We start from the raw sequence: 22,622 nt of genomic DNA, 5'->3' as shown, positions 1-22,622 counted from the left end.
CTCACTTTTTTCTACTCATTCTGATTTCGCTCCTGTAACCATGTGAATTTTATGTTCTGTTCTCCAGTGAAACACATGTACGTATAAAACTATACAACTATACGCAGAATCCTGCCCCTGCTTAATCAGACCCATGGCCCAGGTAAATGCTGTTTTGGCCAGTACTTCCTCCACAGCCCGGAAGACCACCTCTCCAAGCAGACCCTCCAAAAGCAGCAGCAGAGGCCACACCAAGCGTGACTCAGTAATGAGTTAGGGAGTGATGACCAGCGCTGTCTCCTGCGTTCACTGTGGACCGCATCACACAGTGTGATCATGTATCTTACTAGAATGCGTTTTGCTGCTTCCTTCCACACCCGGCTTGTCCGCCATCAACCCTGCTGCCTCATTCTTCCTCCCTGGACAGATAATGATATGGACTCAGAACACTTCAAAATTAATCTTTAGTTCCTCTCGTAAAATGTGAGCATTAGATAAAATTATAGAATAAAATAAAGTAAAAAAGAGAGAATTAAATGAAATAATGTCTGTAAAGCAGTGCCTGACACATGACAAGCACTCAGAAAGTTAGCTTTAATTAGTTTGTGGAATAAACTTACATAGCCTGTTCTAAATTTTTTTTAAAAAAAGGATTTTTTTGGGCTTCCCTGGTGGCGCAGTGGTTGGGAGTCCGCCTGCCGATGCAGGGTACGCGGGTTCGTGCCCCGGTCCAGGAAGATCCCACATGTCGCGGAGCGGCTGCACCCGTGAGCCATGGCCGCTGGAGCCTGCGCGTCCGGAGCCTGTGCTCCGCGACAGGAGAGGCCACAACAGTGAGAGGCCCGCGTACCGCAAAAAAAAAAAATAAAGCATTTTTTTTTCCTTCTGAGTTGACAATCCCTGAGATGGAACACTCACTCAGCCCCAACCTAAATAAACGACGAAGTCCAGCAGCAGCTCAGATGGCTCCTGGGGCCAGCAGACTAGAACACCAGGTCCGGTCTCTCTCAGCTCATCAGGACCCCAGCAGCAAAAGTGCAATTGTGATACCAGTTCTCCCGCTAACAGTGCTTGGCATGTTCACAATGCCGTTCCCAGTCTCCCCTTACATCACTGCTACTTCAAGCCCGCGTGTAACATTAGAGCCTTCCTACTTGCTGCATGGCCTAAAGGCGGCCTCAGCCTGTGACTCAAGGGAGATCTGATTTGCATTTATAATCTGAGCAGTATTGAAAGAGCAAGTGAAAAAATGGATTGAAAACGTTTTCAACGCATCAGAAAATCTTGGAATGAATACAAAGTCAACATTTTGTAAACACGTTTGTTTACAGAGACGTGCCCTGTGCAGGCTTCACTGTCCTCATTTCTCTAGACTCTTCCTGGCCACTCCCTTCTCCGGAAAGTGTTACGACTGGGATGACCTCCTCACAGGCCACGTGCTCGTGACTGTCCCAGACATGGGAGGGAGGGACTGCACAGCAGAGCCGGAGCCCGGGCTCACACCAGGCACCCCCCCTTTTCCAGGCCCAGCGGCTTAACATGGGGGGAGGGAGAGGGCGCTCAGGGGAGCCTCCCCACGTCCCAGAAAACAGAGCTCTTTAACGGCTTTCGATTTGCAGCAGCCAGTCCCAAGAGGGAAAAGTGCTCACCTCAGGAGACGGTGGGCCAAGAGCGACATCTTCCAGCGGAAAAGGAAGCACTATCATCATAAATCACCCCGGTGTCTCCCTCCTATCTCGCTTTCACTAGTGACTAAGCACACATAAGCCGGCAAGCACAGCCAAAAGAGGTCCTCTGTATAGGGAGCAAACTTTGGTTTCAAACCTAAGAAATTAAGTATCTTTACAAACATGAAGGTCCTAGCAGGGTTTAAAATCTGAGTTAAGATGCTTCATAAGTGACACCTGGTTTCTCCTTTAATACCCTTTACCTTGCCTAGTACATATTGTATGCAACATCGGCATCACATGGTAGAAATGAAACATAAAGCTCCATTTCTGTTCTTGAATGCTTCGGTCAAAAATGGACTTTAGTTCAACCACCACATATAATTTGAATCTCTACTATTTAGAACATCTGTACTAAACTAGTAACAATCTAGAAAACATGTCTGAAAAATATCAAAAATTACAAGTCACACAAGGTTGAAAACAGAGCTTGCAGCAAATGGCAAAACCAAAGAAAAAATAAAACTGTTAATGGTCCTGAAATAAACTAGCATAAAATATTTTCTTAGGAAACGCTATCAGTTCTAAAATAAAACTAGAAAAAGACAAACTTTAAAAATGGTGAGCAGCATTTCTTCTCATCATCATAAACCACAAGCATCGTCACCTAGTAAATAATTATTTTGTATTAAACCATGTATAAGGCAACTAGATATTTGCTCTGAAAGCACTGTGTTTATAAAGACAAGCATGTTACAAATCAAGCTTTCTATGAACTGATGGGGTCGCGGACCAAGTAGGCTGAGACGAGAAGCGAGCCCGGCTGACACGGGCTAACACGGCTTCCCCGGCAGAAATCCTCAGCAGTAGCTTGCACAGACCGACCTCGTTAGCCCCGTCCAAATCCACCATCAGCACTGCAGCCCGTCCACAGAAAGCACAGCAGTCCAAGGGGACGGCTCCAAGCAGCACCCTCCTCCCCACTCTGGGCACAGCTCCAGACACTGCCATCTGCCACAGGGCCGTCTCCGAGGGCCCCGTGAGCTGACAGCACAGGCCCACGGGGCCCCCTGAGGGCCTTGCACCCGCAAACGCGGTCTAGCTCCACCCCCGCCAACTCTTCATCACCCAGGGCTTGGTTTTCAATGCGCACCTGCGCAATCAGGTGTTCCATGCCTTGTAGAGAAGAATTTTAAAACTAAAATTCAGAGGTGCCCTTTAAAATTTAGTATCAAGGGCTTCCCTGGTGGCACAGTGGTTCAGAGTCCGCCTGCCGATGCAGGGGACACGGGTTCGTGCCCTGGTCCAGGAGGATCCCACATGCCGCGGAGCGGCTGGGCCCGTGAGCCATGGCCGCTGAGCCTGCACGTCTGGAGCCTGTGCTCCGCAAAGGGAGAGGCCACGACAGTGAGAGGCCCGCATACCAAAAAAAAAAAAAAAAAAACATTTAGTATCAAATCTTTTTTTTTTTTTTTTGGCTTTGCTATGTGGCATGCGGGATCTTAGTTCCCTGACCAGGGATTGAACTCATGCCCCCTTCAGTGGAAGCACGGAGTCTTAACCACTGGACCACCAGGGAAGCCCAGAGTACTAAACCTTAACATAATTACTCTGCTCAGACTTAATCCTGTTAAAACTGCATAACGGAGAGACTAAAAAAATTAAGTTATTTTCCCTACAGATTAAAAAAATCATAAAATGGGTCAGAAATGATTGTTTTCCAAATATCATGTTCAGTGTAATTACTTCCACAACATAACAAACAGGAATAAGCCTCACATACCTGTTTTCATTTTAAGGAAGCAAAACATTGTTAGTTTATGAAAAACTATGATTTATCCTGTGAGAGTCCTTAAAAATGAACTCGTTATTTAAACCTGCAAATGAGAAACAAATGACTATAACCTAAAAATATTTGAAAGACCTTTACAGAATGCTATACATGTTATATATATACTTGAATATATTTTTAAAACTTCAGGAAAAATACTACACTAAACTTAATGGTAAAATTACAGAGAATGGGATTTCTACTTTTCACTTACCCCCTCGGGTACTATTCAACATTTTTTAAAAAGAGTAGGTTTTGCTAACTGGGAAAAGAATTTGAAAAAAAATAGATACATGCATATGAATAACTGAATCACTTTGCTGTACACCTGAAACTAACACAACACTGTTAATCAACTATACTCCAACATAAAATAAAAAGTTAAAAAAAAAGAGTAGGTTTTGGTCTTATAATATAAACAATTAACTATTATTTTCAAAAAAAAATTTAAACAAGTAACTATTATTTTCAAAAAGAAAAAAAAAATGGCCTTCATTGTGAAGCAGTGTGGGGCAGCCAGACCTGCAGGGTTCTTACTCAACCCTTGGTACCATTACTCACTCTACGTGGCACCGGACTCTCAGTGTTGCTGCAGGATTCAACCAGTTACCACACCTAACCCGCTCAGCGCTTCCTGGCACAAGGGTGAAAACACTCAACAGGAGTTAGTTATTTTCTGCAGCAACTATGTACTGACAGTTTCTAGCCAAGATCCGATGTTTCTTTCCTTTTTTTGGAAATGAAACAGGAAAGATGCAGGCTAGATGGGTTTGTTTACCTAATAGCTGAGTTTTAGGGAAAATAATTCCTTCTACGTGAAGATGCATTATCACATGCTTACATCTCCCAATTATATGTGCTCCCGATCTTTTAAATAAAAGCTGCATTTCCTCTTACAGTGAGATTTGTTTCAGTGTTTCAGCAAAAGCCAATTTACTTTATGCATGTTACTGTAAAGGGTCTTTCTTCTTAGAATACAGAAAACATGAACCACACGGTTTTATGTATTGCTTCAAACCTAGAGTGCTCTGAATTTTCTCACAACTGGTACAGTTAGAAGAGCTACGCACGGCTCTTCCAGTGGAAAGAGCTCAGCGACAGCGAATGACAGCGAGTGCCTTCTGGAAGGAATGCTGGGTGGCAGTTCTGGGACCCCCTAACCTGACAGTGCTCCTCCCAACACTGGAAGTGGTCAACTCTGCAGGGCCACTCTGACAGGCGAAGGCCAGCCCTATATCTCAACCTACTGGAGGTTTGTCTTTTTCTCTGTTTTATAGGACATCAACCGTAGTTATGTCACACACGCCTGGGATGGCCTCCGTCTGTTACTGAACAAACTTATGGTGACTTGGGCTGCACAGTCAGTCCTTCCCTGTCCAGCTTAGAAAGGCCTTCCCAGGGACTTCCCTAGTGGCCCAGTGGTTAAGAATCCGCCTGCCGATGCAGGGGACTCGATCCCTGGTCCGGGAAGATCCCACATGCCGCGGAGCAACTAAGCCCATGCACCACAACTACTGAGCCTGCACTCTAGAGCCTGCGTGCCACAACTACTGAAGCCCACGCGCCTAAAGCCTGTACTCTGCAACAAGAGAAGCCACCACAGTGAGAAGCCCGTGCACCGCAACAAAGAGTAGCCCCCACTCACTGAAACTAGAGAAAGCCTGTGTGCAGCAACGAAGACCTAATGCAGCCAAAAATAAATAAAAAATGAAAATAAATTTTAAAAAATAATAAATTCCCTTGATAATATGTGGATTTAAAGTTTCTGTTAAAAAAAAGAATCAAAACAATGCAAAATTAAAACAAAAAAAAAGAAGAAAGACCTTCCTAATCCAAGAACACATGAATAGTGTGTCATGGATTCTACTACTCTTACTGATTTGACTTTCACATTTCCCACCATTTTTAATTCACCTAATCCATTTGTAATTCCTTTGTATACACTGAGGTAGGCATCTGATTTTACTTCTCGTGGAGCATTTCTGCAAGTCACCCACAAGTAACTAAATTCAATGCGTCCTACTGCTCCCCCCTCTTCAGAACAGCAGCGCCCTCCCTCCAGCTGGTCCCCTGCTGCACCATCTCTGGCTGGCTTCCTGCGGGGGAGTGCCCTTAATTTCCCTGTCTCCAGTCTTGCCTCCTCAAGCCAGAAAACTGCCAGAACAGTCCACCTAAAGAGAGACCTGACCATCTCCCTCCCTTCAGATCCCACCACGGCTTCCCAGCACCTGCAAGTAAACCCTCTGTTCAACACCCCACTTCTCTGTCTCCCACCACCCATATCGCAGCTTCACTGAGAACCTGGCCTCAGGTAACCCTCTCCCCGCACCCCATTTACATACTGTTCTGTGCTCTCTCCTTGTCTGGGATGCCTTCCTGATCGCTGATTCCCCAATCCCTTGTTCTCTTTCCACCCCAATCACTCCCAGCTAACTTCTACTCATCCTTAGGCTATACCTGAGATACCACCTCCAGGAAGCTCTCCTGGATGCCCCCAACCCACATATCCAAGTTAGGTGCCAATTTTAGTGCTCCCTGGCATTTACCACTTAACAGAAATTGTAATATTTGTTTATTAAAGAGTCTTTCTCTCCAACTAGACCATGAACTCTCTGAGGGTAGGTGCTAACCCTGACTTGCAGAACCAATGAACATCTCATAGGTGCCCAGAGAAATGGGAGAACTCGTTGCTATCATGTTGCTTTGCCTTCAACCCAAAAATATTCTTGGGTTCCCCTCATCCCTCTGTTGCTCCACGTCTGACAACATCCTGGAAAAACCATGCCCCAAATGCTAGATGAATTGGTGACGATCAGTGAGGGTCCCACGTATTTGGCCTCCTTACTCCTTCTAATGAATTTGAAGCACTTCTTATGTTTCCTCATCTAATCAGAACAGTGGCGTCCACTCTGTTTCATTTCCAACTATAATTGGGAACAGTCAGAAACAACAATTACAGGATTTTATTTCTACTATAAATGTAAACAGTTAATCCACACCATTTCTGAGATCACCCTTTAATGCTCTGCCCTCCCGCATGTAAGTACGGGGCTAAAAGTGAGCACTCTCCAGTGCTGAAAAGGTTTGTAGCATAAATAGCAAGTAAAGAAACCTTGCAGTTGACGCTTTTCATATTCTACATATAGTTCCCATCTTCCAAGATCAAATAAAGCAAGTAGAATGACTTAAGACCAAAGCAACTAGGCAGAGCACTGCTTTGTTTTCAAGCCATGCATGCCCCTGAGGAGCCCCTCATGCCCCAGTGGGAATCACTGATCTACACTTAATCACTCTCACACTACCGAAGTCTGGCACCCGCAGTTTTATTCCGCACAAATGTCAAAAACCCGTCTGTCACATGATTCTCAGCTCCTCAACTAAAATTCGCAGCCAGTGACCATTCACTGAATGCCCCTATGTGACTAAATGAAAAACAAAGCACCCAACTAATGAGCACTATTACAGATATAATTCAAACTACAAAACTGACTAATGAATCACACAAGTCACTTAATGAAGTAGAGTCAATTACAACATGTGATTATAATGAACAGCATGTTATAACAGCAACATCATGGTCTGTACTTTCCCTCTATCAACCCTAAGCTTATTTTGGCCCAAAGGAAGTAAACAGTTTCAAATGCAGCAGGCCTTGTCTCTCCTAACTGGAAATCGAGTGGCCTGAGCTGTCCAAAAATAGCAATGAGTTCCAAATTTAGGAAGAAGACGAGGAAGAAGATGAAGGTGTTTTCAGTCAACAAAATAATACTGCAACCTTCCTGCAGGCGGCATTGAGCATAACTACCCACCAAAATATTCACTGCAACACCACTTGTGCTTGGCTGGCATCACTGTCTTGTTCCCACTGCCCTGCAAACCCCAATGTGGGTGCTCAAATTTGGGATGTGCTCAGGACACTTAGCCTGACACTGGGCCCTACGAAATGCCCTGCAATTCCCTGGGCTCTCATCTCACCTTGAAATATTGAGCTAAGGGCAGGTGCTGCAATGCTGAAGGATGGTTTCATCCTATCACCACCTCTACCAAAAGTGCCTGGCATTTATTGAAAGGGAGAAAAAACAAAAGCAAGAAACTCAAAAACTAGAAAGCAAATGGATGAATGAAAACTGACTTGGGCCAGAAAAAGCTGATAAGCCTGCAATGAGGAACACTTAGAAATAACCCAATTTTCATCACAGAACCCCAAAGGCTTAAGATAGTGACACCTGTGAACATTTGGGAGTAAGGATGTAGAGTGGAATCAAAATACAGGATGAGTCAAACGACGAAAGTCTGTTTAAGAAGCAGTTAGGCAAAACCATGGGATCATCTCAACTGGTACAGGAAAAGCACCTGTTAAAATCCAACTCTTTCATTACAAAAACATTCAACAAACTAGAAATAGAAGAGAACTTCCTCAATCAGGCAAGGGCATTTACTAAAACCCACAGCTAACACCACAGTCAATGGTGAAAAGCTGAAAGCTTTCCCCTAAAATCAGAAACAAAACAAAGACATTGCTTTCACCACTGCTATTCAAGATTGTACTGGAACTCTAGCCAGAGCAATTAGGCAAGAAAAAGAAATAGATGGCATCCCAACTGGAAAGGAAGGACTTCCCTGGTGGCACAATGGTTAAGAGTCTGCCTCCCAATGCAGGGAACATGGGTTCGTGCCCCGGTCCGGGAGGATCCCACATGCCGCGGAGCGGCTGGGCCCGTGAGCCACGGTCGCTGAGCCTGCGCGTCCGGAGCCTGTGCTCCGCAATGGGAGGGGCCACAACAGTGAGCGGCCCGCGTACCGCAAAACAACAACAAAAAAAAAACAAACAAAAATGGACGATGGACTGGAATGGACATTTCTCCAAAGATATATAAATGGCCAACAAGTACATAAAAAGTTGCTCAACATCATCAGTCATTAAGGAAATGCAAATCAAAATCAAAATGAGACACCACCTCACAACCACTAGGATGGCCATAATAAAACGAAATGGCAAATAAGTGTTGGAGAGGATATGGAGAAATCGGGACCCTCTCACACTGCTGGTGGGAATGTAAAACGGTGCAGCTGCTGTGGAAAACAGTTTGGTGGTTCCTCTATACGTTAAACCTAGAATTACCACGTGACCTGCAATTCCACTCCTAGTTATCAAGATATAGCGCAAGAATGAAAACAGGTGCTCAAACAAAACCTGTATACAAATGTTCACAGCAGCATTACTCATAATAGGCAAAAAGCGGAAACAACTCAAATGTCCATTAACAGATGAATGGATAAGCAAATTGGAATATATTCATACAATGGGGTATTATTCAGTTGTAAAGAGAAATGAAGCTCTGACACACGCTACAACATGGATAACCTTGGAAACACAGTGCTAAGTGAAAAAGTCAACACAAAAGGCCACATACTGTATGAATCCATTTACATAAAAAATCCACAACAGGCACATTCACAGAGACAGAAGAAAGACTAGCTGTTGCCAGAGGCTAGGAGCAGCGGATAATGGGGAGCGACTGCTAATGGGAAAAGGGTTTCCATTCAGGGTGATAAAAAAAAGTTGTGCAACTAGATAGTGGGGATGGTTGCACAGCACTGTGAACATACTTAATGCCAAGGAACAGCACAGGTTAAAAAGGTAAATTTTATATTGTGTATTTTTACCACAATTAAAAAGAAAGCAGTTAGCTACTCTGCATGGATCCCCTTCCTGCCTGCCCCGAACAAAGACTGGGGCATAAAGCCAAGGGCTCTCTAGACCAGAGGGTAAGAGGCATAGCTGAGTTCTAGAATGCCCTCCTGTGAAGGGGGATAAGTGAGCACTTCCCTGCTAATTTGGGGAGGCCACAGCCCCACTCTTCTACCTGACTTCTACAACGAGGCAGGAGGCTGGAAAGCCCATCTTTGGGAATCTAACAAGTCCAGTAAAAACAATGACACTGAGCGTCCCTCGAGGTAACCCCACCCGTTTTCCTAGCCGACGGTGACAGGACCAGCGCAGGCGCAGAGAACTTCCGAAGCGCTGGGCAGGGTCCCGCTCTCAGCTATGCGAGTTCAAGCAACATCACCCGACGCTTCAGGACAGGCGGACTCACGCCAGCGAACACTTAGGCCACGGACGGAGACTGCGACGCCACGGCATTCAGAAACAAGAACGTGTTACTAAATTTTAGAGGAAAAACAATAACCGCCAAAAACCTCTGGAAAATTTAAAATTTGATGGCCCCAATAAAACGTCCAACACATGAGTTACAAAACTGAAGAATCTAGAAAGTCGAACAAGAAGACAAAGCTGGAAAGCGGGGGAGAAAGCTGAAAAAATAGAAAACCGGTCCAAGAGGTCCAGTACCCCAATACAGTAGCATTCCCAAAACACACAGAAAAGAGAAGATTAAGAAAAAAGAGAGAATTGTCAAACCAAATAAACAGAAAATTCCCCAGAACTACCCAACCGTCCCGCGTTTCCAGACTTAAAGGAACTCTGAAGCGTCCAGCGAAATGGACGAAAACAGACCCGAACCGCTCACGTTTCCGAGCTGGGAGGGCGGAGCGAGGGAACGGGTAGTGCACGGAGGACCTGGCACAGGACCCGGCACCGAGCGGGCCCCGCCCGACGTCAGCGGCCTCCGCGGGCAGCGGCCGGCACGCGCGACCCCCGGGCAGAGCGCCGAGCCCGGGCACGCGAGCTGGGCAGCCGGCGTGGGGTGCGACGTCCCGGGGCCGCGCCGGGTGCTGGCAGGCGGGGGTCGGCGGGCCGGGGAGGAGGCGCCGTGGTGGGGGGAGGGGAGCTGACGGGGGCGCGCCGGGTTGGGGAGGGGGCGCGGGGGCGCTCAAGCAGGACCGGGTGAGGCAGAGGGCGCCTGGGGCCAGCGGACTGAGGAGGAGCGGGCTGAGGGGGAGGGGACTGAGGCGCCGGGGCGGCGATGCCAGGCTGAGAGGGGGCGCGGGGGCAGCGGGGCTGAAGCGCCGCGGCCGTTGGCGGCCCTAGCGGGGACCGCAGCCCGCCCCCACCCGCGCCCGCCACGAGGGACGCCCGGGCCCCGGCCCCACTCCGCCCGGACCCCCGCCCCGACCCCCGGCTGCAGCTCACCTGCCAGGCGCCGCCACCGCCACCGTTGCCGCCCCCCCGCAGCAGCCTCCGCCTGAGGCCTCGTCTGCACCGCCCAGGCCCCGCAGACCGTGCCTCTGCCAGCCAATCGCGCGCCGCGCCTGGGAGAAACGCGGACGTCCACCAATCACGAGCGCGCCACTCGAAGCTCCTCGGCCAATGCGGAGGCGGCCTACCTAGGCTCCCAGCCAATCGAGAACTGTTGCCGAGCCGTGGGGCGGGGAAATGGGCGGGGCTCAGGGGCGGGGCGCGGCGCGGAGGGGGCGGGGCGAGAGAGCCGGGAGGAGGGGCGGAGGGGCTCCAGTGTCAGGGAGGGTCTCTGTCCAGAGGAGGACCCCGGTCTCAGGAGAACCTGGGTCTCGGCCGGCAACAGCCAGGCCGTCCCGCGCCGTGGCCGCCATCCCTGCAACACCCGTCCCTGCGCTCCGTGGCTGTCTTCGAGCCCCTGCTCCCCACACCCAGAAACTGTGCGGTCTCCGAGCTCCGTCCGCTTTCCCAGGTGTGCGCGCCTGGCCGCAGGTGCGCTCCTCCGAGGCGGAACGTGGCGGAGCTGGGCCCTCCGGCTGCTGCCCCGGGGCCTGCCGAGGACACCTGCGCCTTCCTGACCTGCAGGCTTCTCCAACCACGGACCACACAGATAACAACAGGCCACTTTTGGGTGGGTTTTTGCAGTGGCTGAGCCCTGCCCTTTACTATCTCTTTAAGTTTCACAACCGACTTGCCAGGTAGATAAAGAAGCTATTATGATCCTACTTTACAAAAGAGGAAACGCGGCTCCAGCGGGTTAGGGGGCGGGTGAGGGCGGGAAGAGCCTACCACATTGCCCGCTCAGGAAAAGACTTCCAGGGCTGAAACGGAAAATCCAGTTGCATGGGCCATTTTAATGAGAACATATTTATTACAGTAATGGCAGTGGACTAATGCAGTGTTAGCTGGCTGTCCTTGTAGGGTTTAGGAAGAAGAAGGATGGCCTTTTTCTTCTCTTAGTTTATTAACTCACAGCACAGGGGCTGTGTCTTTAGCTGAGCTTGTAGGAAGTCTCATCCCTGGTATAAATTTTACAGATGGCGGTAGGTGTTTCATAAGCAGGGTAGGTGTTCAACAAGAGCACTGGCAGAGAGAGGAGAGAAGGTTGTGTTTTTTGAGTGTTGCCTGGGAGGGCGGGGGGTGGACTGAGGAGAATAAAGATCTGGATTAAGTCTAGTAGCTAGAGTAGCTACTGGCCACATGTAACTGTTGATCACTGGAAACGTGGCTAGCCTGAACTGAGGTGAGCTGTGTGTGTATAAAACAGAATTTTGAAGACTAAGTATGAAAAAGAAGGTAAAATACCTCACTAATATTTTAAAATATTGCTTATGTGTTAAGTTGTAATATTTTGGATATGTTGGTTAAATAAAACATTATCAAATTAATTTCATCTGTTTCTCTCTGCGTTTTTAATGCAGCGACTAGAAAATGTGAGATTTCACAGGTGGCACTCGTGGTGTTTCTAGTGGACAGCAGTGTAGACATCCGCGGACACTTCTGGGTAAGGATTCCACACGGAAGGCAGGTCACAGAAGCAATCTTCTTCCTCCCGATAATTACGAAATGACCGAGACCAGCTTAAAAGAAGAAAAGATATTTCACCAGCAACAACAAACAGGGAAGGGTGCAAAGCCACATGCCATAAGGCCAAAGGAGGGGATGAGATACTGGCGGGGCTCCATGGGACCCCCCAGTACATGATGAAAGGAAGCTCACGAAATCCTGAGGGTCCCGCCAAGTTTGAGAGGAACAGCAGAGGATGTGCAGGCAGCATCGGGAAAGGCACGAAAAAGCCTTTGAGAGTAGAAGCCGGTGCTTCCCATCCTGGGCCCGTGGTGGTGCGAGGCAAGGCCAGCAGCCTCTCAAATCACTTCAGCCCCACCCGCTCCCTCCCCAGCTCAGAATCGGGAATCTGAATGCCTCTCAGCCTTGGTGGAGGTGAGCACCAAGGCTGGGCTCACCATTTAGGCCTCCAGGCTGAGGAGTGGGGAGCAGCCGGCGGGGGCGGGGGGACACGGGGAACGGGGAAATGTCCCTGGCAAAAAAAACAACAGAAACAGGCCCTTAGAACACTCACCAGCAAGAGGAAACAAGCAGGACAAGATGCCCTGATGGAGGAAGCAGTAGCTGACAGCCCCCCACCTCCAGCACACAGTGATGGGAGGAAACCCATGACTCTCCCTGCTCGTGTCTCCTCCACCTGCAGGGAAAGAGGCTGCAACCAGGGACAGACCCCCCTGGTGCCGACTCAGGTGAGGCCTGGAGGTCTTCTCTGGAGGGACTGTGCCCACCCTGACCACTTCCATCTCGTTTACGCTGGCTTCGGCCGGCTTCAGCTGGTTGGTATCGGTCTGTACCGGTGGGTGGGTATGAATGAGTTCACCTGGCACTGCAGCTGCTCCGGGCCCTTCAGCACAGCCACAGACACCTGGAGAGCAGCCAGCCCTGCTCCTCTGGAGGCCGAGGCCCGAGCAGGAAGAGACTTCCCCATAGGCACCGTCAGGGGCGTTGGGAGTCTTCCCTCCCCTCGCCGTGCTGGCCCCAGTGCCCATGCTTTCTGCATTCCGTCTCCCTCTTGCTGTGGTCCTACTCCACGAGGTCTTCCCCGCCTGTGCCCACCTGTGCCCCTTGACTTCGACCCCAGCGTGCTCACCTGGACAGCTTCTTGGGCACTTACTCCCAGTCTTTCTTCTTATTGGGACTGCATTAATTTAACATGTTTACTGCATGCCTACTGTGTGCCCCATACTTAGTAGGTGTTGGGATCCACCGATGAAAATCAAGTTTGCTGCCCACCTGACACGCCTGCTTCCAGCAGGAAGAGACTTGCGTAACAGATACGTGTGTTTGTGCGTGTGTCTTATGCCTACAGAGTGAGAATTCACTATTCAAGAAAGCAAAATGGGTGGAAACACTGCTTTCTAGATGGAAAAACAAAAGAATTCTTCAGGTGACAGGTAGTTGGAGTGAGACAATCACAGTGCAGGAAGCTAACCTGGAGCCTGATGTCTTATGGAGTTAGATCACAGGAGGGAAGAGATAAACTCCAAGAACAAAGCTAGTTTTCCTTGAAAAAGAAAACAGCGCTCACAGTGTCATATGTGCAGAGACGGGGCATGAAATGTACTCAGGAAATGACAAGCTGTTAACTGAAAAATGTAGGTTCTATATGATTCCGTGTGTGTATAGACACACACACACACACACACAGACACACAGAGCACAGAAAATTGCCAGTAATTCTATCCAAGTGGGGCTTCGTAAATTGTTTTCTTATTTGACTTTACCTGTATTTTGCACAAAATACTAAGAAATTTTTACAAATTTTAGAAGTTTAGAAATGTTAAACTATGGAAAAAGTACAGTAATATGCACACTGACTCCACTGTCCTAAATTAACAACTACTAATATTTTGCCGTTTTCTCATTGAAATTTTATTTTTAAAGAAATAAAACTAGATTCCAGATGAATGACCACCTAAATGAAAAGGAACACTAGGGGGGCTTCCCTGGTGGCACCGTGGTTGAGAATCTGCCTGCCAATGCAAGGGACGTGAGTTCGAGCCCTGGTGCGGGAAGATCCCACGTGCCGCGGAGCAACTAAGTCCGGGCGCCACAACTACTGAAGCACGCACACCTAGAGCCCGTGCTCCGCAACAAGAGAAAGCCTTCGTGCAGCAACAAAGACCCAACGCAGCCAAAAATTAAACAAATAAAAAAATTAAATTAAAAAAAGAAAAGGAACACTATGATGTCAAAAGAAGATAATGAAGGAGGCTCTGTTTCCCAGGGGTGGGGAAGGATTTCTTAAAACAAACCTCAAAAGCACAGACCTTATGATGAAACATTGATGGATCTGATTACATCAAAATGAAAGATGTCTGCTCAATAAAGATACCACGAACAAGCCAGCAGACAAATGACAGGTCAGAAGATATCTGCCATCTTTAAAAGACAAGGAGCTACTGTTTAGAATATACAAGAAGCTCCTGCAAATCAACAAGAAAAAGAGGAATGCAATAGGAAAATGGGCAAAGGATGGGAACAGGCAATCCACAGAAAAAGAAACTTAAATGCAGGACAAGAATATAATAAAGAGTTGCTTCAGCCCATTAGTAATCAGAGAAATGCAAATTCAAGTAACTCCACTCCACTCTACCCCCATCAGATTGGCAACCATCAGAGTGGACGACACCGAGTATCGGCGGGCGTGTGGACGGCCCAAGCAAGTTCAGGGGGAGGGTCCCTGGAGCAGTCAGGGTCACAGAGACAGCAAGGAGGAGGGTGGGCACCAGGGGCTGGAGGAGGGGGATGGGGGTTAGTGTTTAATGGGGGCAGAGTCTCAGTTTGGGAAGATGAGAAAGTTCTGGAGACAGACAGTGGTGACGTTGCACAACAATGTGAACATTCTTAATACCCCTAAACTGGACATTGAAAAATGGTTAAGTTGGTAAATGTTATGTGAATTTTAGTACAATTTTGTGGCATCTGGAAAGCAGCCTCCCCGAGGTACCTCCTGTGGATGAAATCCTCCCACTGATTATAAAACCCACCTGCTTGGGGGCTTTAACCCGTTCCAAGGGGAAAGGGCAGCATGAAAATAGTGACCCAGGAACCGGATGGGCCAGAGTGAAGGCTGCTCCCAACATGGGGCACAGGTGTCCAGACTCGTGTAACTGGGAGTGAAGATGCTGGGAGGTTTCAGCTCCCCAGGCATCTCTCCTGTGCCCTCTGCAGCCCCCACCCCTTTCCACCGTCTGTCCTTAGCCCCTGGAAACCACTAGCCTGCCATCTTTTCCTAAAGTTTTGTCATTTCAGAAATGTTGTATAAGGACTTTCCTGCTGGTCCAGTGGTTAAGACTCCACACTCCAAATGCAGGGGGCCCGGGTTTGATCCCTGGTCAGGGGACCAGATCCTACATGCATGCCACAACTAAGAGCCCACATGCTGCAACTAAAGGTACCACACGCTGCAATAAATATCCGACATGCCGCAAGTAAGACCCGGCACAGCCAAATCAATCAATCAATCAATAAATATTTTGTAAACAGCGTTGTATAAATGGTATCATACGGTATGTCAACTTTTGAGGTTGGCTTTTTAAACTCGGCACGATTCCTGGAGATTCACTCAAGTCGGTATGTTTATTAGTATTTGGATCTGTGTGGTTTGTTGTGGTTTTTTTTTGGCTGCACCACGTGGCTTGTGGGATCTTAGTTCCCTGACCAGGGACTGACTCTGGGCCCTGGCAGTGAAAGCTTGGAGCCCTAACCACTGGACCACCAGGGAATTCCCATGGATCTGTTTTAATGCGAGACTTTTTAAAAGGAGGTTGCAAACACGATAGGACTAATCAATTGGACCATGACATAGATCTTTCTGTCGTGGTGAGTAGGACGCTGTCCCTCCTCCTGTCCCTCTCTGACGACACTTCTCTGAAGTTTGGGGACACCCTTCTTTCATGCAGCAGGAAATGGGACACAGAGAGACGTACACTTCACGCTGACTGGAGCCACAACACCTGGACTCCCAGCATCATCCATGTGATGACGACGTCCTGACAGCACCCGGGCTTAGACTTGTGGGGACCTGTTCCCGTTCTCAAAAGGTGCCCACCCTCCTGGTGGCCGCAGACATACGCTGGTGACCGGCTGTTTATGCATCAGGTCCTTTGCGTCTGGGAGTTTATCACACAGGCTTCCACGTCTCAAATGTCCATTCTTAAATGCCCCGAAGCGTATTGGAATCACCGTAAGGTAAACTTCTCCTTCTCGGGGATGTGGCTGTAAGGCAGAGGTAACTGAGGTTTGAATTCAAAGTGGGATTCTTTTGAGTTCTGAAGCATTTCTATTGTCATACAGTGAGTGTTTTTGCCTGTGGTGAGTCACTGTCACAATCTACACAGACCATCACACAACCAGGTGCAGCCAGTTCACCCACTTGTGGCCTCTTCAAAGACCCTCCAACCGGCTGGAGAAAAGCATATGAACCTCTGTCTTCCTGTAGGCCCTGAGTCCGTTCTCATCCCTGATGTATTTCCAGACTAGAGGACGGCACTCCTTTCCCGCACTGTGAGAGAGAGGCTTTGACGGCAACCAGCATGTGCACATCTTTCCTATGACCGCCAACAACGACAGGTATCTTGTAGGAAGTATCTAAGAGCTTCTGCTTCCATTTCTGTGGTCAGAAGTCTCCTTACTTCTGCATATTCAGAGGAAAGTGAAAGGTGACCCAAACTTGCCTTATGAAAAGCCCAACATTGCAGGTAAGCAGATCTCACCTTTATGGGCAGAGTTGTGTGTAAAGGCTGGAGGACATTTAGCGGCTAAGGTCTGTTCATTTCTTTGGTAAGAAGGTCACTGACTGAGTCTGCCAGAATTCACCTTTGCACCGGCACCAAACACGCAGACGGATGAGCACAGTTGAGTTTGTGGACAAGATAATGACAATCTTTGTTTTATGTATCCTGCAGCCTCATTAAACTCTTCACAGACATCAAGAAGACGATTTGAAACTCCTCTCTTCCAATCAAAGCAGCTAAGAGCTGGAAGAACAGTGTTTTGCTGCCGGGATCGCATGGGTCTCATTGGGGTGAGATCTGAAGGGTCAGCTCTACGCTGTCAGGGCAGGAGCCACATCTCTTAGCAAAACCTTAGTTCCAGTCTCAGAATGCGGAAATGTCACTTTACTCAGCTCCACAGGGCGTGAAGGGACAATGTGTCCCCAAGCTCCAGCAGCGGTTACTGACCATCTGTGGCTTTGGAGAGACAAAAAGTTGCGGCTGGTTTACAAGAACTTTCCTGTCACGTCAGGGACTCGAGGTCAGTCCCCACCTGTGCCTTCACCCCCTCCATCTGAAAGTCCGTATCCAGATCTGTGCAACCCCACAGCCCGAGGCTTTAGCCGCTATGCAAACTGCCACACTCATAACTGCAGTTTAGAAAACATAACAAAGTATTTAAAAAATTTTTAAAAACCCATAGATCACTTTAATCCCATCACCCAGAGCTAACTTTTGTAAATATTTTTATGTCTGTTCTGTCACTTTCTGTGTACACATGCGTACATTTTTACAGAAGTGCACCCTGTATGTGCCACTTTGCAGCCTGCTTCTCCACCTAGGATGCCTGTGGACACTCTTCTCCGCCCACAGACAGAAGTCAAGCTCTCAGTGCAGAGAAGAACTGAGCACAGGCAGTTTCTCCTCTTCTCACCTAAGGCTTCCTTGAAAGGATTAGTGGAGAAGCACAGAAAGGAGGTGGGTGGGGATGGGAGACGTCAGTAGATGAGAGCATTCAGCAAATCTGGGCAAGGAGAAAAGCAGTTAGAAGAGTGGCGGAGGAAGCAGCATCCCAGAATAGGCACGGGGGTGGGGAAGGGGCTGGGGGTGGCCTGGGCAGAGGCGGAGGCTTGTCTGTCCTGGTCTCAGAGGCTCAGCTTCGGGGTAGGGCTGACACCGGGGATTAACCAGAGCTCTGGGTTGAACAACTGTTCCCTCCCAAACGCAGGCCACAGAGCAACTGGCAGCTGGCCTGGCTCCCTGGTCCAGAAGCCAGATTTCTCTTCTCCAAACAAATCAAGCAAACTGCTTGGTGCTTTTAGGGTGGGGCGGGGCTCCCCAAGGAATTCCTCCGTCGGTCCGGCACCTGGTAACCCTTACCCTTGGACAGGACACTCCCGTCAACCTTTCTATTTAGGAGAGAGGCCTGTCAAGGAAACTGAGGTAGCTGGAATAACCAAGTAAGATCTGACCACGCCGAGTGATGGGAAAGATTCAGAGCGAATGGAACTCTCATACATTTCTGGTGGGACCGTCAAATGTTACAACTACTCTGGAAAACAGATCAGCAGTTTATAATATAGCTAAGCCTACACTTTTTATGCCATCCAGCGATTCCACCCCTCAGCATTCGCCCAGGCAAAATGAAGACGTATGTCCACGCAGAGACTTGCATACGAACGTTTCTAGCAGCGTTATTCAACACTGAACAGGAAGCACCCAAACGTCCCTCAACTGATGAGCAGGTAAAAAATTGTGATACAATGGAATACGACTCAGCAATAAAAATGGAATGAATAACTGCTACATGCAAAAGTGTGGCTAAGTCTCAAAAACACTGTGTTGAGCATGACAATATAGAAATGACATTGTAATCTGTAATGTCAGAAGGCAGATCAGTGGCTGCCCAGGGCCTGGCTGCGGAGTGGGGTTTGACTGGGAAGGGGACCAAAAAAACTTTGGGGGGTAATGGAAACATTCTATATCTTGATTGTGATGGTAATTGCACAACTGTATATATTTGTCAAAACTCAGCAAAATATACACTTAAAATGGGACCATTTCATTGTATGTAAATTAAATCTGAATAAAATTCATTTAAAGAAGAAGAGACTTGGGACTTCCCTGGGTGGTGCAGTGGATCAGAATCTGCATGCCATGCAGGGGACACGGGGTGGATCCCTGGTCCGGGAAGATCCCATGTGCCACGGAGCAACTAAGCCCGTGCGCCACAACGAAGAGTAGCCCGCTCTCGCTGCAACTAGAGAAAGCCCGCGCGCAGCAACAAAGACCCAACGCAGCCAAAAACAACAACAACAAGACCCAGAGACTTAAAAAGTAAATGGTGAAAATCAAAAGGTCAATAGAATACTAAGAAAATAGATGAGAAATGATGGAGCTGAGGAGGGTGGTCCAGGATGTTCAACTTCATGTACACAGAAGTTCCAGAATTAGAGAATAGAGAAAACAGAGCAAACAGAGAAAAAGTTCTTAAAAACAAAGAAACAAACAAAAAATTGTAGAAAATGAAAGGGCCCCTCAAGCACAGATCAGGGTGAATGAAAAAGGAATCCCCATCTAGACTTGTTCTTGTGAAATTTCAGAGTGTTAGGGATAAAGAGACATCTTCAAAGCATCTGGAGATAAAATTCCAGTGACTTCTCCAGAGCTGTGCCTTCGAAATCCTGAGGAAAAGTTTGGAATCTAGAAACCAATGCCAAGTTATGAATGCAAATTAAAGGCCTTTTTCGATACGCAGAGACATCCCTTGCTGAGGATGTGCCTAGAATACACTTCAGCACACGAAGCCAGGAACCAAGAACAGGAAAAGCACGGGACCAGGGGGCCATGGGTGACGTCCGCAGTGATGGCCGGGCAGCGGGCCTGAGCAGCAAAGAGGCCAGGGGCTCTGAGACAGACAGCTGCAGGGAGAAGGGCAGGCTCTGGGGGCTTCTACGATCTAGAAGCAAAGCATGAAAAAGCATTTTCAATCTGTTCTAACTGTAAAGAGCAATCTTGACAATGTACAAGTAAAAGTCTGGGTGATGGGAGTTGGGAGGTGGGTGGAAGGCGGAGAGGCAGAGGAAAGGACAGGACTCCTGTCTTCCGTTGGGGGAAAGGATAGCGATACCGTCCAAAGCTGGCGGGACAAGATATAAAGGTTTAAGGATTGTATATTGTTTAACGCCACACAGGTTCTCGAGGACAACCTACAAGAATAATATAATAAATGGAGGTGGGAGGAGACGTGAAAGGGTAAGTGAGAATATGTTCCCTGCCCTCACCTGATGTGGCCCTGACGTCTGACTCTTGCCGTCTGTCCAATCTTGCCTCCTACCGCCTTCCTCTCGATCGTTCGTAAGCTCCCTGACTTGTCTCCTTGCTGTTTCTTCAACTTGCCAAGTTTGTCCCTGCTCAGGGCATTGGTACCTGCCAAGCCAGTAGAGGCAGGTTGGGCAGCCGAGATTCCACAGAAGCACATTCATCCCGGCATCTCACCGGCTCGCGCCTTTCTGAGCCACAAGGGTCAGCCCTGATGCTGAAGGTCCCTTGCTCACCCGGTCCGAGAGAGTGGTAAATTCACCCTTGTCCACTTGTATTCTGCAAAAATAGTAGACAGACTTCCCATGTACTCTGTCTCATTTCCCCCAGTGTTAACATTGTTATGTCTTATACCTTAAACACTTAAAAAAATGATTTATAGGGCTGTCCTTCCTCCCCCACTTATTCTTATTTTTTTTTTTCTTTTTGGCCGCACGGCGTGGCTTGTGGGATCTTAGTTCCCTGACCAGGGATTGAACCCAGGTCCCTGGCAGTGAGCACTAACCCTGGAGCGCCGGGGAATTCCCTATTTATTCTTTCTTTATATCACTGTGGACTCGTGGATACTTACATTACTCTGTAACTCATAAGCAAATAGCATTGTTATTAATTTTGCCACGCATATAGTTCCAGCTTTGGCCACTAGGAGCTCCCTCAGGTCGGCTCCTGAGTCCCCATCCTTTTTGGAGCACTTCCTTACTTTCTGGCGATGCAGGACACTCCAGGCTCATCCTGGACTTTCCCTGCCCTAGCCCTGGAATCAGCCACTTAAGCCCATGTATACGTGTTGGTTGACTTGGAGCGCTCTCTGCCCCAGGTACGAAGAAAGGAAGAGGGTGTGGTGAGAAGGAAGGGCACCCCTGCCCTCTCCTCCCGCCCCCGGACCCAGAGACAGGTTCTCTCCGGCTCACTATTCTTCCCTTCAGGAGGGGTGTTGCTAACAGCAGGTGGGGTGGGCTCTCGGTGGACTGCGCCCCGCTGCCCCCGTCAGTACTCAGTACCAGCTGTGTTTGGGGTGTAGAGCTTGTGCTCAGAGCGTCACCGGAAGAGGATGAACTAACTGCCAACCGCGAAAGCTACGGCCTGTCAGCATCCCGAGCCCCCACTCACAGGCACCTGGTCCCCTTCCAAATCTCTGGGGGCCGGAGAACAGTGGGAGGGGAGCCCCAACTGGAGGGAGTCCAATCCCTACTGGCTCGAAGACTTTCTTACTAAGTCACAAGCTTAGTACATGAAAAATTCATTTTTTTTCCAGGTCGTTCTAATCAGTATTTATCTCTATTTGTGTTTCAACTCTGACGTTTAATCTTGCAAGTAAGAGAACGTGCTACTCAAACTGGCTTAAGCTAAACAGGTTTCGGGGACTCAACTGAAAAGACCTGGTTGGACCGCAGGTGCAATTTGACGAGGGTTCTGGCTCCATTTCTCATCAAAATAACAACCGCCACAGCGGCGCGCCCTGACTGGACCACCAGCCACTCAGGCGCGGCGACGCCTGTGGGCCGCTCCTGGAACCTGCCGCGTTCCCGCAGGGCTGCACTGGGAGGGGCAACTCGGCGAGGCCACGTGACCCAGACTCGGCCAATCGGGGCCGCCGCCGCCGCCGCCAGAGCTAGGCTGCGGGCGCTTCTGCGCACGTCCGGCCCGAGGCCGCGCCGGCGCCCCGGATTGGCCGAGGCCGGATTACACGGCCGCGCCCTCGCCGCAAGGTCGGCTGCAAGGACGGCTGGCTGGGCCCGTGAGTCGCGGCTCCGCGGCGATCTTGGGTGCGGCCGGGCCCGGCGGAGACATGGAGGCCATTAGGACGCGGGGCGGGAGGAGCGGGGCCCCCTGCCGGCGACGGATGCAGGGCTCGTCAGCGGCCGCGGGGATGGTGGTACTTTCTCTTCTGGCGAGGGCGGCGCGCACCTGCCGGAGGCGCGCAAGGAGGCCGGCCGCGGAGCTGCGGGCGGGAGGGGTGGCTGCGCGCCTGTGGGGGGCGGGGCGGGGGCGGCGACGGCGGGACCGGGGCCGTCAGCTCCGTCAGCTGCATCCGAGCGAGCGTCACCAGCGCCGCGTGCCCCGCAGCAGGAGGCCAGGCCGCCGGCGCTTCTGGGCCTCGGGCCGGAGTCGGTGGGAGAAATCCCGTCGCTGAACTGTTAGAAGATACATTTTTTTTACATCTTTATTGGAGTATAACTGCTTTACAGTGGTGTGTTAGTTTCTGCTGTATAACAAAGTGAACCAGTTATACATATACATCCATCCCCACATGTCCTCCCTCTTGCGTCTCCCTCCCTCCCACCCGCCCTGTCCCACCCCTCTAGGTGGTCACAGAGCACTGAGATATCTCCCTGTGCTATGCGGCTGCTTCCCACAAGCTATCTGTTTTACATTTGGTAGTGTATATATGTCCATGCCAC

The 22,622-nt window shown here is 49.2% G+C and overlaps 1 protein-coding gene across 6 annotated transcripts in view; it reads right to left on the bottom strand.

Annotated features, from left to right (window-relative positions):
• Positions 1-10,638, bottom strand: part of SUN1 (Sad1 and UNC84 domain containing 1) — a 50,192-nt gene extending 39,554 nt beyond the window's left edge. For all 6 annotated transcript variants that reach the window (XM_082669700.1, XM_082669702.1, XM_082669703.1 and 3 more), the window contains exon 1: positions 10,571-10,638. The gene's annotated coding sequence lies outside the window, so the exon portion shown is untranslated. The remainder of the gene's footprint in view (positions 1-10,570) is intronic.
• Between the last annotated feature and the right edge of the window lie 11,984 nt (positions 10,639-22,622).

The sequence above is a fragment of the Grampus griseus genome (assembly GCF_964374135.1).
Source record: "Grampus griseus genome assembly, chromosome: 14".
NCBI classification, from domain to species: Eukaryota; Metazoa; Chordata; class Mammalia; order Artiodactyla; family Delphinidae; genus Grampus; species Grampus griseus.
Note: the sequence above shows the minus strand (reverse complement) of the source record. Positions and strands in the feature narration are given on the sequence as shown.